This window comes from Priapulus caudatus, unplaced genomic scaffold (assembly GCF_000485595.1).
Source record: "Priapulus caudatus unplaced genomic scaffold, Priapulus_caudatus-5.0.1 Scaffold54, whole genome shotgun sequence".
In the NCBI taxonomy this organism is placed as follows: domain Eukaryota; kingdom Metazoa; phylum Priapulida; class Priapulimorpha; order Priapulimorphida; family Priapulidae; genus Priapulus; species Priapulus caudatus.
In genome coordinates, this window is record NW_014577115.1 from 387,256 (window position 1) to 400,730 (window position 13,475).

Sequence of the window (13,475 nt, forward strand, 5' to 3'; positions counted from 1 at the left end):
TACCCATCATAATATGCATAAATTACTGTGATGTACAATAAATGTTTATGAATTTGAATTTTGTGATCGATTCTCATCCAATCAGCAGCCTTGTGACATGAACTTATGAAGTTCCTGTTACCGTGAGTTTGCTCGTAGCTACGATGTGTTTCTGTCAACGCTACTCTCGTAGCATTAACATTAGTCGTAAGTGTTATCGTAGCATCAACATTAGCATTAACTTTTCGATGTTTCTGACAACGGGCCCCAGCTCTTTTTTCAAACGCCCCTCCTCTTCCTGAGCAGTCTGAAGCACTGATCTCTATTATACTAAGTTAGTATAATAGAGATCAGTGGTCTGAAGTGACAAATGCACAGCATCTGCCATGTTTGATGGCCGGCGCGAACCCCCCTAGGGACTTCTTTTTTTCTTTTCTTTTTGCTCGGGGGGGGGAGGGTTCGTGCGAACCCCCTGCGAACTCCCCCTTGGCTACGGGCCTGAATTATATATATAAACTATAACTATAATTATGATGTATATAATATATATATATATAATTTGTATGATAATAATAAGTGTTATTTTTACTTTTGTTATAATTACTACTATTGTTATTATTATTATTATTATTTCCAAAGTGGATCACGGCATTAGCCGGTGGCTTCTGGGTTGACCGTGTCCCAACCGGGACATAGAGATTCAATCCAGAATTTTTCGCAGGATGTGTGCTGTTCCAGTAGTGGCGATTTTCTACACTTCTTGCAGTGTGTTGGACAGGGAGTTCCTTACAGGTTCTTCTCAAACCATTCTTTAGAGAGCCCAAAGGCTCCAACCACCACTGGTACAATTCTCGTCATTGTATTCCACAACCTCCTAATTTCAATCTCCAGATCTTGTACATTGGTGAGTTTGTCCCTTTCCTTCACCATAATGTTAGAGTCATCTGTACGGCTACGTCAATCAACAGGCATCGTTTTTCTTTCCTGTTGTTGGAGCACTATATCAGGGCGTTTGCAGGTATCGTGGCGATCTGTCTGCACGCCATATCCCACATTATGGTAGTATCTCCGATGTTGGTAACTCGGTCCTCGGAGTATGTTCATACAACTTGTCAGGTACTTGCTCACCAAGTTCACTGCAGATTGACCAGTTCATATAGCTGGCTACTTGTTATGGCGATTTATGTACTTCGGTTGGGCCAGCACTGTGGCATCCGGAGATGATGTGCTGATAGTCTCCTCTGCTTTGCTGCACATTCTCACTTGCTGTTGACCGGTTGCTTGAGAATGTTGCGTTGATGGTATCTGGTGTTGAGTGCTTGCATTGAGCTGGCAATGATCAGGCTTTCTGTCTCCCTTTTGAGCCCGGAACTACTGAGCAGCGCAACGCTTGCAGTCTTGTCGACAAATGGCTTGCCGAGGCTCTTGTAGAATCTTCCATGCAAGAGGCTTTTCTTCAACTACCTCAATTCTTTCTCTGCTTCTATATTGGTCTTCAGTCTCTGCTTTGTTGAGGATTGGCTGGCGGGCTGAGGAGACAAGTACTTGGCTTTGATTTCTTTAGCCTCGCGTAAGCGAGCGTGCTTTGATATTCCAGACTGATGAATTTTGATAAGCTTTGTAAATTTGTCTTCCTTAAGCTCGATGTAGTCGCCTAGACCTACAATGGCAGTGTTTTACGCAGACATCAGTTCAATCAGATCACGACCACCATTTTGCCTCTTGATGTACAGTCGCTCTACATCTGCTTTTGGGTGATGGAGACCGTGCATGGTTAGTAGCTTTCTTGTCTTGCGATCCATCCTTTCGATATCTAATCGCAGCAAGTTGATCACCCCGAAGCTGTACGCGGGGACTCGGAGTGCCAGGCTATTGATCGCTGTTATCTTGTTTTTTAGCAGAGCTGAGACTTGAGAACTAGGCAAACTCGGCCATAGTACTCCTTAGCAATGTTCTCCTTCATCTTTGCATGCTGAATACCATCACCTTCGTCTACACCAAGATATTTGTAGGTGTCCTCGTGGTTTAGACTTTGTAGGGCTGTCTTGTCATCAAGCTCAATACTTCAATTCCATCTTTTAAGATTGCGGTTGCACACTTTTCCAAGCCAAACTCCATTTTGATGTCATCACTAAATGCTTTGACTGTTACCAAGGCCTGCTCTAACTCATATTCGTTTTTGGTGAACAGTTTAAGGTCATCCATGCAGAGCAGGTGGCTGATGGTATTGTGTTTATCGACTGTAAATCCCAGGCCCTGTCTATTTAGCATGTTGGTAAGCGGTGTTAGTGCTAAGCAGAATAGGAGGGGAGAGAGCGAGTCACCCTGGAAGATTCCTCTCTTGATTGAGATATCTTCTGTCCTGAGGCAGCCTCTTTGAGTGAAGAGGAGCATTTCAGTCTTCCATTTCTTCATTGTAGCTTCCATGAACTGAATGATGGTTGGTGACACACGGTAGATTCTCATGGCTGCGAGAATCCAGATGAGACGGGATACTAGAGAAGCGTTGCCGAAAGGATATGTTGATCCGAAGCGCTGAAGCGCAGATCTTGCGCGCAGTTCCGCGGCAAGGCGCACGCGACCGCGGGAACGTCCTACGACAGTATGCAGCGCTGGCAGCTATGGATCCGTGCGCCGTGTGCGTAGCCCGGGCACGGATCCATAGCCTGCCAGCGAACGAGTCCGCAGTTTTGTGGGGGCACAGAGGGTAGACATTTGCGACGTGGAACAGTGTTCACTTTTATAAAAACATATTTCTCTCTGTCGTAACGAGCCTGTGTGATGCGAAATCAGCAGAAAGACGACGAAATTCTCGCGTTCGCGAATCTTGCCAGTAATGGAAATGGCTGGCAAGGACAAAGGCTATATAGACTGGGACTCGTCCCGACCTCGATTACCCACGAGTGACTAATTTAAGCTAAGCCGAGAAACACGTAGGCTAATACATGCAGCAAACGCGTCGTGCAAAAACACATACATGGCAAATACATCGTATTATATGTTAGGACTCTAGGCTATAGCATAAAAATAACGTGTATATAAATTCATTGGAAACATTGAGCCTCCGGGGTTTATTCATTTCTGTATTAGCATGAGGGCCATTTATGAATTAGTTGTAAATAGTGGGTTAATGTTACGGTCCAGTACACTTACTGGTCTAGTTACTACCTTAGCTATATCAAGCTATGAATCAGTATAGCAGAAAAAGTGCCGTAGCACTACAACATACTTGGCAAGTACCAACTTCCGTCACTTAATGATAGTTGATAGTAAATGTAAATAACCGCGACAAGATGTACATACTGAAGTGTATGACTGCAAGTCTGCACTGGCAAGATTCAAGGCTGCATGCAAGATCATAGATTCCGACTAGTTCGCAAGAAACGGTATTGCTCAGGGTTAGAATACTAGGTGTGTATTGACCTGTTAGTCCACACAGCATGGTTCGGTTAAGATCGACATAACAGTTAGACGACGGCTACGACCACCGCCCGCGGTATGTAAACAAAATTTAAGTTAACTGCATCTACGCTTGTTACAGTACTTATTTATAGTCGTTAGTGCTGCCGATAACAAAATTCTATGCTTTCCTTTTAATTAGATGACCTTCCGATGAAAAAAATGCCAGTTGCGGCTCGTCATTATTTAACGAATCAAACGACGAACAATTAGAAAATTTTCCATGGTTATAACATAGACGCAAGACGCCATGCTATCAATCCATGTGCATATAGACTGGTACCCGGTCGACAGTTCCACACGCTACACTACGTGAGTGTAGCGATATGCCGGAGTAAAGGTGGCGAACGGGTAGCAGTCTACTATGCCTATAATCTCGGCGTTCGATCGTTGCGCCGTCTGTCGCACGCCATATGTAGTAAACTCATCAACACAAACAAACAAAGAAGAAAGTGCAAATTCGTTTTTTACAGCAAAACGAGCGCGCCGAGTGGCCAAAAAACTTATACGAGCATTTCAAGCAAATCTCAAGCTACATGGGTAGTCAAATCGGTCGTCCAATCGGCAGAACTGCTCAACTCAGCGAGCTTGCTGCTTGCCTTATATATGTAAACCCGTTGAAGGTGATGGAATGGTGGCAGCGAAATCGTGTAAGAATGCCGCCCCTGGCGGCGTTGGCGCGCTTCGCGCGGATATCCGGCTGCAGACTGTCCAGGAATGTGGGACACTGTCGAAGGCTTTCTTATAATCAATCCACGCCATTCCTAGGTGCCTCTTAAGCTTTTTTGCCATGTTCACAATCATGTTACTAATGAGAAGTTGGTCTTTGCACCCTCTAGCCGCATCTGTGAGAATGTCGCTCTTCTGTAAGTGATTGTAGAGGCGGTTGCTGATTGCAGCAGTGAGAACCTTGTAGGTGGTAGGCAGGCAAGTGATTGGTCGATAGTTTTTAGCTTCTTTTGTATCCTTGCCTTTTGAAAGAAGGAAAGTGATTCCTGATGTCAACCACTTAGGGCTATTGCTTGGATCCTTGATGGTGTCATTCAAGGCCCTGGTTAGTTGTTTATGGAGGGCACTTAAATGCTTAATCCAAAAGTTGTGCAGCTTGTCTGGGCCAGGAGACTTCCAGTTGTGTGTCCGCTTGATGGCCTGCTGTACTTCACACATTGTAATGTCAGTCCATGCATCCATTGCTACATTCTGGAATGCTTCCTCCTCTTGTTTGATCCAAGTGGCTTTTGTATTGTGGTCTGTGCCAACCTCTAGTATTCCACGCCAGAATGGATCGAGTCGCTCTTTACAGGTAGGCTCCTTGATGGTGCTTTGCTGCTCGCTAAGATGCCGGTAGAATTTTTTGGCATCTTCTTGAAAGAGCTTATTCTGATAGTAGTGCTCACTCCGCTTAGTAAACCTTCTCAACCTCTGAGCTTTGGCCTGTAGCTTCATCTTTATTTCTTGTTCGAGCTCGCATACGGTCTTATTCTCCCTTCGGCTCTTGCATAAGATGCTCCTGGCCTTGGCATGTACTTGTTTTGTTGTGACACCTTTTTTATTTCGCTAAGGATGGAGAGGTCCTTCAATTTTTGTTCTGATTCTCTTCTTCTATGTTGGTTCCACTGTGGGCTTCGTGACTCTCTCTTTTGTCTCTCCAGCAATGACAGCAGCAGTCGCGTACATTAATTCATTGATTTTTGATAAGTTTAGATGGTTATCTTTGATGATATTGGTGAGGGCCTGATTTGCAGCTTGAATATCGTGCCATATTGCCTTGTTGAGATGAATCTTTTTCAGGCTTCTGCGTTGATCCAGGGGGATTGCCTGAGTTTCAAGCAGCTTAGTAGAGATTCGATCTTCTATATCCACTACTGATTCAGCTTCATTGGTATCCGTATCCTTCGGTGTTTGTTCAGCCTCGGGCTCTGGGGGTTGTAGGTCTTCAGGTTGCTTAGTGGGGATAAGTGTTTGTTGCGATGCATTATTTTGCTTTCGCACAGCTGCCACTATCTGTTCAAGTTCAGTATCGGTGAGCTTATTGTTCTTAATAATCCACCTCCTGGTATTAGCAAGAGTATTTGAATTGGTGGCTGGAAAGATGTTTGAATTCCTGCCTCGCCAGATCATGTATGTACCTTTTACTACCCCGCCATCAGTGTTGTTCTCTTGGGCTAAATAATAGGACCACATCACATCCTTGTATTGATCTTTTGTCCACTGGTTTCTTGTTTTTCTGTTGGTTATTTCTGCGTTGGTGGAGTGTGCCTGCGGTGTTGGTGCTGCTTCAGTTAGGCCAACTTGAGATTGGATCTCGGTCTGGTTGCTATCTGAAGCTTGGCTGGTGAGGTTTGCCGTCTTAATAACCGATTTTTCGACCTCAGCTTGTTCGGCGATCACTGAGGGACGTGCTCCTTGTTGACCCGCGCGACGAGCGATGCGGTATGACTTTCGTATTGGCTTATTAATTATTTATTATTCATTTATTATCAAAAAAAGAAAAAAAAACAATAATCTATTACAGGATCCTGACGCGCAAGCATGCCGGCGTATGGCAAGCCATTCCCTTCAAAACTGAAATCAGGAATGAAAACAACACAAGTATGAATAGAAACAATACTTTGTAAAATTGAAACGATACTTCAATAAATAGAAAACAGACTATGTCAAATGGAAAATGCTTTTGTAAATGAAAACAACACAATTACGAATAGAAACAATTCTTTGTAAAATTGAAATAACTAATTGTACAATAGAAAACCTGCCTTTGCGACTATGCACAACTCTGAATAGAATGCACGCTTTTGTAAATGAAAACACGAACGCGAATAAACAGATAACGCGCTTGCGTAGCAACGACCTAGGGCCTATATATATATGGCGTGGCGTGTCACAGAATAGAAACAACACACAAGTCCGAATAGAAAGAACGGAAAGGCTTCCAGATTTCGCCGCTTGGTGGTGTGCTTGTTTGCAACACAGTCTCTATGACAACGCGAGGAAGCAGGTGAGTGAAGGTAACCTTGTATGATACAGGAGGTTCTGGTTCCGCTTCACTACACTAACCGCCTGTACCCCTTGCTTTTTCAGCCCGCTTCACGAACGAAGAAATCATCGCGCCCAATCAGAGAGCTGTAACAGGCCAATCAGCCAATCAGCGAGCAGGCTTTTGCCTGACGTCATTTCTCAAGTTATTCAAGTTGAATTTATAACTGCAATTAGTGCACGCTTCTGCCCTGAACGTTTATTCCTTACGGACTGTCCAGTATAAAAGTAGAAGTAGAAGTAGAGAATAGAACAACTTCCATTGAATAAAATTCCATTCAGCTATGCGAAGCTTGATATTCTATGTGATGAAAAAAAACAATTCGCATGTCGAACATCATTTCTCGTTAATTTAGAATGTTGCGTGATCGCACATTAAAAAAAAATTTGCATAGAAATAAATATTTTCACTAAAAGTAAAAAGTTTTGTTGTCAAATTTGATGCTAAACGAACGCAACATGTGCTATTCAAGAAATCGGCACTCGGAAGCACTTGGTTAATTTTCATAGTGATTAATTAAAGCCGCTGTTAAAGTTGTCCTCTAGGTGTCACTGTCACATCATAGTGCTTTTGGTAGACGTTCTATTTAATTGCTCCAACAATGATGGCTGGAGACAATGTTTATCATAACTCAATAATAAGCATTTAAGCTTAATTTGAGATGGAAATTGTGCAAAGACGACAGTCAGTTTTTGAGATTAGCTGAATCCAAGTTAGTTCACCTAACATAAATCCTTGCTTTCATTGCTCCGCTTTGCTGCGGATAGAGGGTGTAGACACCGTCGGGCGACTATTGGTGAAGGCGGCGAAGCGATTGACATAATGGATTGTTTTTATATTAAGACTTGTTCCAATAAAACAATACATGTGGGGCAAGTTCATTTCAAGGCTGTCACCAATGCAAAATTCTTCTGGCTGATGCTTGAACGAGTGGGACAGACAGGCAGATGGACAAATATAAGTAGACAAAAAAAGCCACCTTTCACGCAAAATCAATGCTTTTTAATTCGTGGCAAACACTAATGTTGTATAAGAATTTAGCCAAGAATAACACATAACTCGTTGTTGTTACTATTATAAGCTTTTATTATTCTCAATTACATTCCTACATTACTCTTATTATTAGCTGGTATATTGTTTCTTGTGTGGGCACAGGCAGAAATTAACTGTACACACAGTAAATAAACACAGATAAAAGCAATTTTATTTTATTTTCGCTTGTTACATTATACCTACGTTTAAATGAACCAATTTCCGTAGACCCGCTGCATTGATGCTTATACCGCGCAAACGATATACACAACAATAAAGAGTAACGAACGTTAGTCACTGATGTGCACCACATGTCATTTATTGTTTATATTTGGAGCAAATTCATTTCCAGTAACCGATGTTATTGCGGCGTTTGGGTTTAAATACTAGCTTATTGCCCCATGATGTCAGGTCACTGTATATGGCATCAAAAGCGGTGGCTACGTGTGTCGATGTCATCTCGACCGCGTCCACTAGCGAGCAGGTCAGAGCGTACTGGGTCTCAAAAAATGCTTTCTGGTCGGGTGTAACAGTTGTCATACCACAAATCCAGCTTACGCGCGCGACTGAGACACGCTCCTCACATGGATCAAGAAGTGCATTGTCGTTAAACTGTAATGGGCAGATAGCATCCCCTACGCAGCTCGAAACGAGGTTCGAAACGTCAGTGACCATGCATGTAAGGGGGATCGGATCCGTAGGGTCATTGCCGCAAGTGATGCCGTCGGTCTCCGGGTCGTAGCCGTACGTCACCGACACCTCTAAAATCAGCAGCCCGGCGTCACACTGAATGATGAACGTCGGGTCGTTCTCACAGATTACTCTCGTGTCGCCTTCTCCTGGAACGTATAAGGCGCGTTATATAGTCTGATTGTAGTGCACAGTGATAACGCATGCGTACGATGTCATTATTATAGTGTTGGGTTATAATTTAAGAATTGCTTAAAATACTCTATCTACATAGGATGTAGTGGCTCTAGGGGTAGCCGACTACGGTACGACAGGCGTTATATAGTTAACGCGTGTCCTAGTTGTTTGGATTCAGTGTTCGCTCCTGCCGTTAGGCAGGACGGTGATGCCACGTAGCAAATAACAGGTAGTACCAGTGGAACAGAACACAGTTAGATTCGGCTAACTGTACAGTTATAGTTTTATTGCTTCCTACTAGTTTACAAATAATTCCCCTGCATTCGTATATGCGGCGGATCCTATAACCACTAGACTAATATTAAAGCATTAACGCGTCGCCGGCTTCGTCTTCCCCTCTCACGTTCGTCCTTTCTTCGCGTAGAAATAGCTAGCCTCCACGGGTGTCTCCCTCGTAGTCGCTCCTGGCTCTACCTAACTGAAATCCCGTTCTTCTCCACTTGTAGTGAAAGATCCCGGTTGAACCCTCATTTTCCCTGTAGTTTTCTTTCTTTCCTCAAAACCCGTGCTTCTCTTCCCTCTGTTATCTCTCTCCTCGAGACCTAAAATGCTTTCTCCCTCTTTCTCTTCTTCTTCTTGTTCTTCCTCTTCTTCTTTCTACCTAGACCTAAAAAATAACGCCCTTGTGCTGCGATTCGGTGCGCCTTAAAGACCTAGCTGGCACCGCCCCCCATACGTGCCGTTGTTTAGCACGCGTTGCCAAAACATACGCAGATTTCGTTTGCTGGTGCAATCGTTTCACTTGCTGACGCAACCCGTGGCTGGCACGATTATTGCATCATCTGATGCAACTCGTTTCTAAGTAAATATTCCTCTCTTCGACAACTTAGACTATTCATTCTATCCAAATCTCCTCGTATATTATGCTGATTAATAGTACGTAACCGCGTTGATTATCATACTCTATATATCGGGGGCTTGTTTACATTCCTTGTTTTCCCTAGACCACCTCAGTATGTATGATCCAAGATGGCTGCGCCCAGGCGCATGTTGATATATTTATGTGCGGTCTATATTATATCCTCTCTTTAGTCAATATATGGTTCTTCTATCTATACCGCGAGTTCAATCTATCCATCCTGATCTAGGCTACTGCCCATGTGAGTTACACACCCCCGAAATTTCCACACATAGGATATCTATAATAGATCTTTTACTCATTTCTTTAGGATTATTTATTCTTGATCTATATATATATATTTATATATAAAAAAAAACAAATTAAAAAAATAGATAAAGGGTGTTTGTTTTAAATATCGAGCCTTCGAGACGTACATCTTTTTCTCGGGCTAACTGACTAACATTGGAATCGTACCGTAATTAAAACAAAAATACAATGCGTTACAGTATAATTGAAATCGAATAATTCAAACAATGCGCGTTACCATGAAGACAGATGACGAAAAATAAAGAAAACGCGCCCCCCTACACATACACAAACACACAAAATAATACACCACCTCCCCCCACACACACACATACACAAACACACAAAATAATACACAAACACCCCCCACACACACACACACAACACATCAAAACACACGAAATACACGACCACCACACATCACAGCACACACACACACACACACACACACACGCGCACACACACACACACACACACACACACACACACACACACACACACACACACACACCACACACACACAACGATGCAGTACGTACAATTTTATCAGAAATAAATCTGCGATACAAGGGCCTTTACAAATCACACGTAATTGAAGTTGACATTCATACCGCCTGGTTTCAAACAGCCAACCCTCAGAATTAAGTTTTGCTTAGTCATGTGTCGACTTGAGGTGTCAAATTGACGACGTGCGTGTTTGTGGCTGCCAAATGACAACGTATTATGACACCTCAAGTCTTCACATGACTAAGCAGCAATTAATTCTGAGGGTTGGCTGTTTGAAACCAGGCGCCATGAATGTAAACTTCAATTACGTGTGATTTGTAAAGGCCCTTGTATCACAGATTTATTTGTAATAAAAATAAAAGTACTGCATCGTTTTGTGTACTGCATATACTCTCTCTGCTTCTCCTCTCATTCTCTTTTCCTCTCACACTCTCCGACTCTCCCCCTCTCTCTACCTCTCTCTCTCTCTCTCCCATTGCTCTCTATCTCTATTTCTACTACGCCCGCTCTCTCTTTTCTCTGTCATCTTCTCTCGCACACGCACTCTCCTATTCTGGCAGCTTTACCACTGAAGGTGGCCAAGAGCAGCTCGATGGCTGCCTTCTCTTCTCGCAGGGCGGATATGAGAGCTGTCTGGTTGTCCTTGAATTTAGTTATTTTGTCTCCAAATGTCAGCTTGTGTCGGACAGCATCGTTCGACGAGTAGACTGGATAGTGAATAGGGCGGCGACGCGACGACTGCTGCCCTAACAAATCAAAAGTACAAATTCAAGATGAGACTCCGGGTAACAGACGGCGGTATGAGCAGGCCCGTAGCTCGCGGCGGGGCAAGGGAGTCACTTGCCCTCCAGAATATTGTACATACTTTTACAACTGGCTAATGGCGAATTCCCCTCTGTCAAGAAGACAAACCATGCAGGCTGCGCCCCCAGTCAAAATGAACTCGCTACGCTCCCTATCCGTCCTTACACTCCGAGATTTGAAACATGTGTAGAGGTACAGATGGCTGGTAGGTCCGCGCATTGTACAATGTATGACAAATGTAAATGCATGATTATAGGTATATACCATTATTTGTGCACTAACTATCATAATATACCATATAGTTCTAGGCTGTAATATCCCTTTAAGGTGCGAAAAATAACGTGAAAGATACTTTGCAGGAAAACATCAAATACAATACTAGCATACGCTATCAATGGCTGACGATACTGTCGCGCATGGTTGCTCGCAAGATCAACGAGAAAAATTACGCCGTAATGAGTCACGTGACTTCGTTGACCTTCCCCGCAGAAGCAAGCGTACCGATTGCTCTGTTATGGGAGCCGCCGTACGTCTCTCTCCCTTGTGTCGCCGAATTCGCTCCGTACGGCTGAATTCTTTGCGACTGTCTAGTTCCATTGAAGAAGCGTGGGAGATTGCCGTAATAGAATCCGCCCGCAGCTGAGCAATGGATTAGGCAGCACCACTGCAATAACATGAGAATAAATGATCGTATAGCTCCAATACATGCAGGATTTGGTTTGTTGCTATAACGACGAGCAACTAATGTTCCTCTACACGCACAATTAGCGTTGTCATCAGAACTAGGGCCATGGGCACAATCTTCTGATAAATATCCATGTCCGCACACACACACACACACACACACACACACACACACACACACACACACACACACACACACACACACACACACACACACACACACACACACACACACACACACACACACACGCGCACACACACACACACACACACACACATACGCGCGCGCGCACGTACGCACTCACGTACACATGCACATAAATAAGCAGGCAAGCAGGCACATTCAAAACTCTATCTATGAACGTTTCGAATCACTTACCAAACAGAGGATTACCAAGAAAGCAGTTAATGTAGGCATGGTCGTCATTTTCTTGGTCGTATTGACACCTGAACTGTTGCTGTCGTGTATATATGCCCTCTACGCACTTGAGTCTGCAGAGTTAGAATGCCTACACACGCGGACTCTTCTATATAATTATATATATATATATATATATATATATACTTTTAAATATATTCCGCTCAAGTATGATGATATGATATCCGATGCTCTAAAGTGTGGCTTTATTGGAGTTCGTTGCGCATTTTATAGCGAGAATGTAGATCATAGTCACGATTGAAAATATACCAATTGGTGCTAATAAACCAGTAGGCGGAGCCTGACGGTCGGTCAGGTCTCCAAATCGTCAGAGCTGAATGATATCGGGCGCGTGGTGCGTGACAAGCCGCATCTCCTACATACTAATTTCACATTAAGCACAAACAGTGACACGAAACCTGTGTCCGCGTACAGGCGTGCGTGCATACGCGCGCTCAAACGCGTGTGTGTGCATGCGAGCGTTGTGTGGGAGTGTGTGCGCGCCCACGTATTTGTTTATGTGTACACGCGTGTATATATGCGCGTGTGTTCGTCTGCGCGCGGGTATGTGTGTGCGAGTGTATATGCACGTGCGTGTGTGCGTGCGTGTGTGTGTGTACGCTCATCGCTGTGTATGTACGCATATGCCAATGGCTGGGATAACAACGTCGGGTGCCGAAGTAAGCGCCTGTATAGGATAAAAACTAACGTTAAAACTATTCGCGCCTCTCTAGCGCTTAGTGAGCTTACAGTTAGGGTTAACTCCCCATTCCCATTGTTATAGCTTCGACGTTCTCGCCATGTGACAAATTCTTTTACGCGACAAATGAGATTTCTTCTATGCTGTCTCTTCATGAAAACAAAACTCTTGATTGCACTCGACTGGCCAGGCCAGCGAGGTTACATTATTACATTTGCGAAGGTAAGGAAGAAGAATTTATCAGATTATTTGTTAGATTTATTAATTTCTTATTTCTAATCTCTTAATAATCAACTAGAAATCCCACTAGAGTTGAAAATTCGGAAACCTTGGATCACCACGTCGTTGCATAGGCACCTTGGTGCACGTGAACCTGATGGAGTGAATAAATACGTGCAATAAATGTTATCATGTCTAGGTATCCGCAAATATGGTCATAAACAAGAGCCGCAGAGCGTCTGGGCTCATCTGAGGTCTGTTGCTACGGTTATAAACGTAACATTTAAGTTGTGCGTAGTGACACCTTTGTTAGGCGCAGATATGCAGATACGCAGTTGCGTACACATCATTTCAGCAACCTTCTGCATTCTGCATAACTCCCAAATCCCATTGATTAATACAAATCGCGTGCCTGAAACTAATGTTTTATGGTGCATTGTGACCCTAACCCTATTAAAACAAAAACAAAACAAGGTAGGCCAGTGATTAGTGGACCGAATAAGCTCAAGAACGTACACATTTGCGTCTATATTGGTGCCAAAATTTGATGAGAAAATTAAGT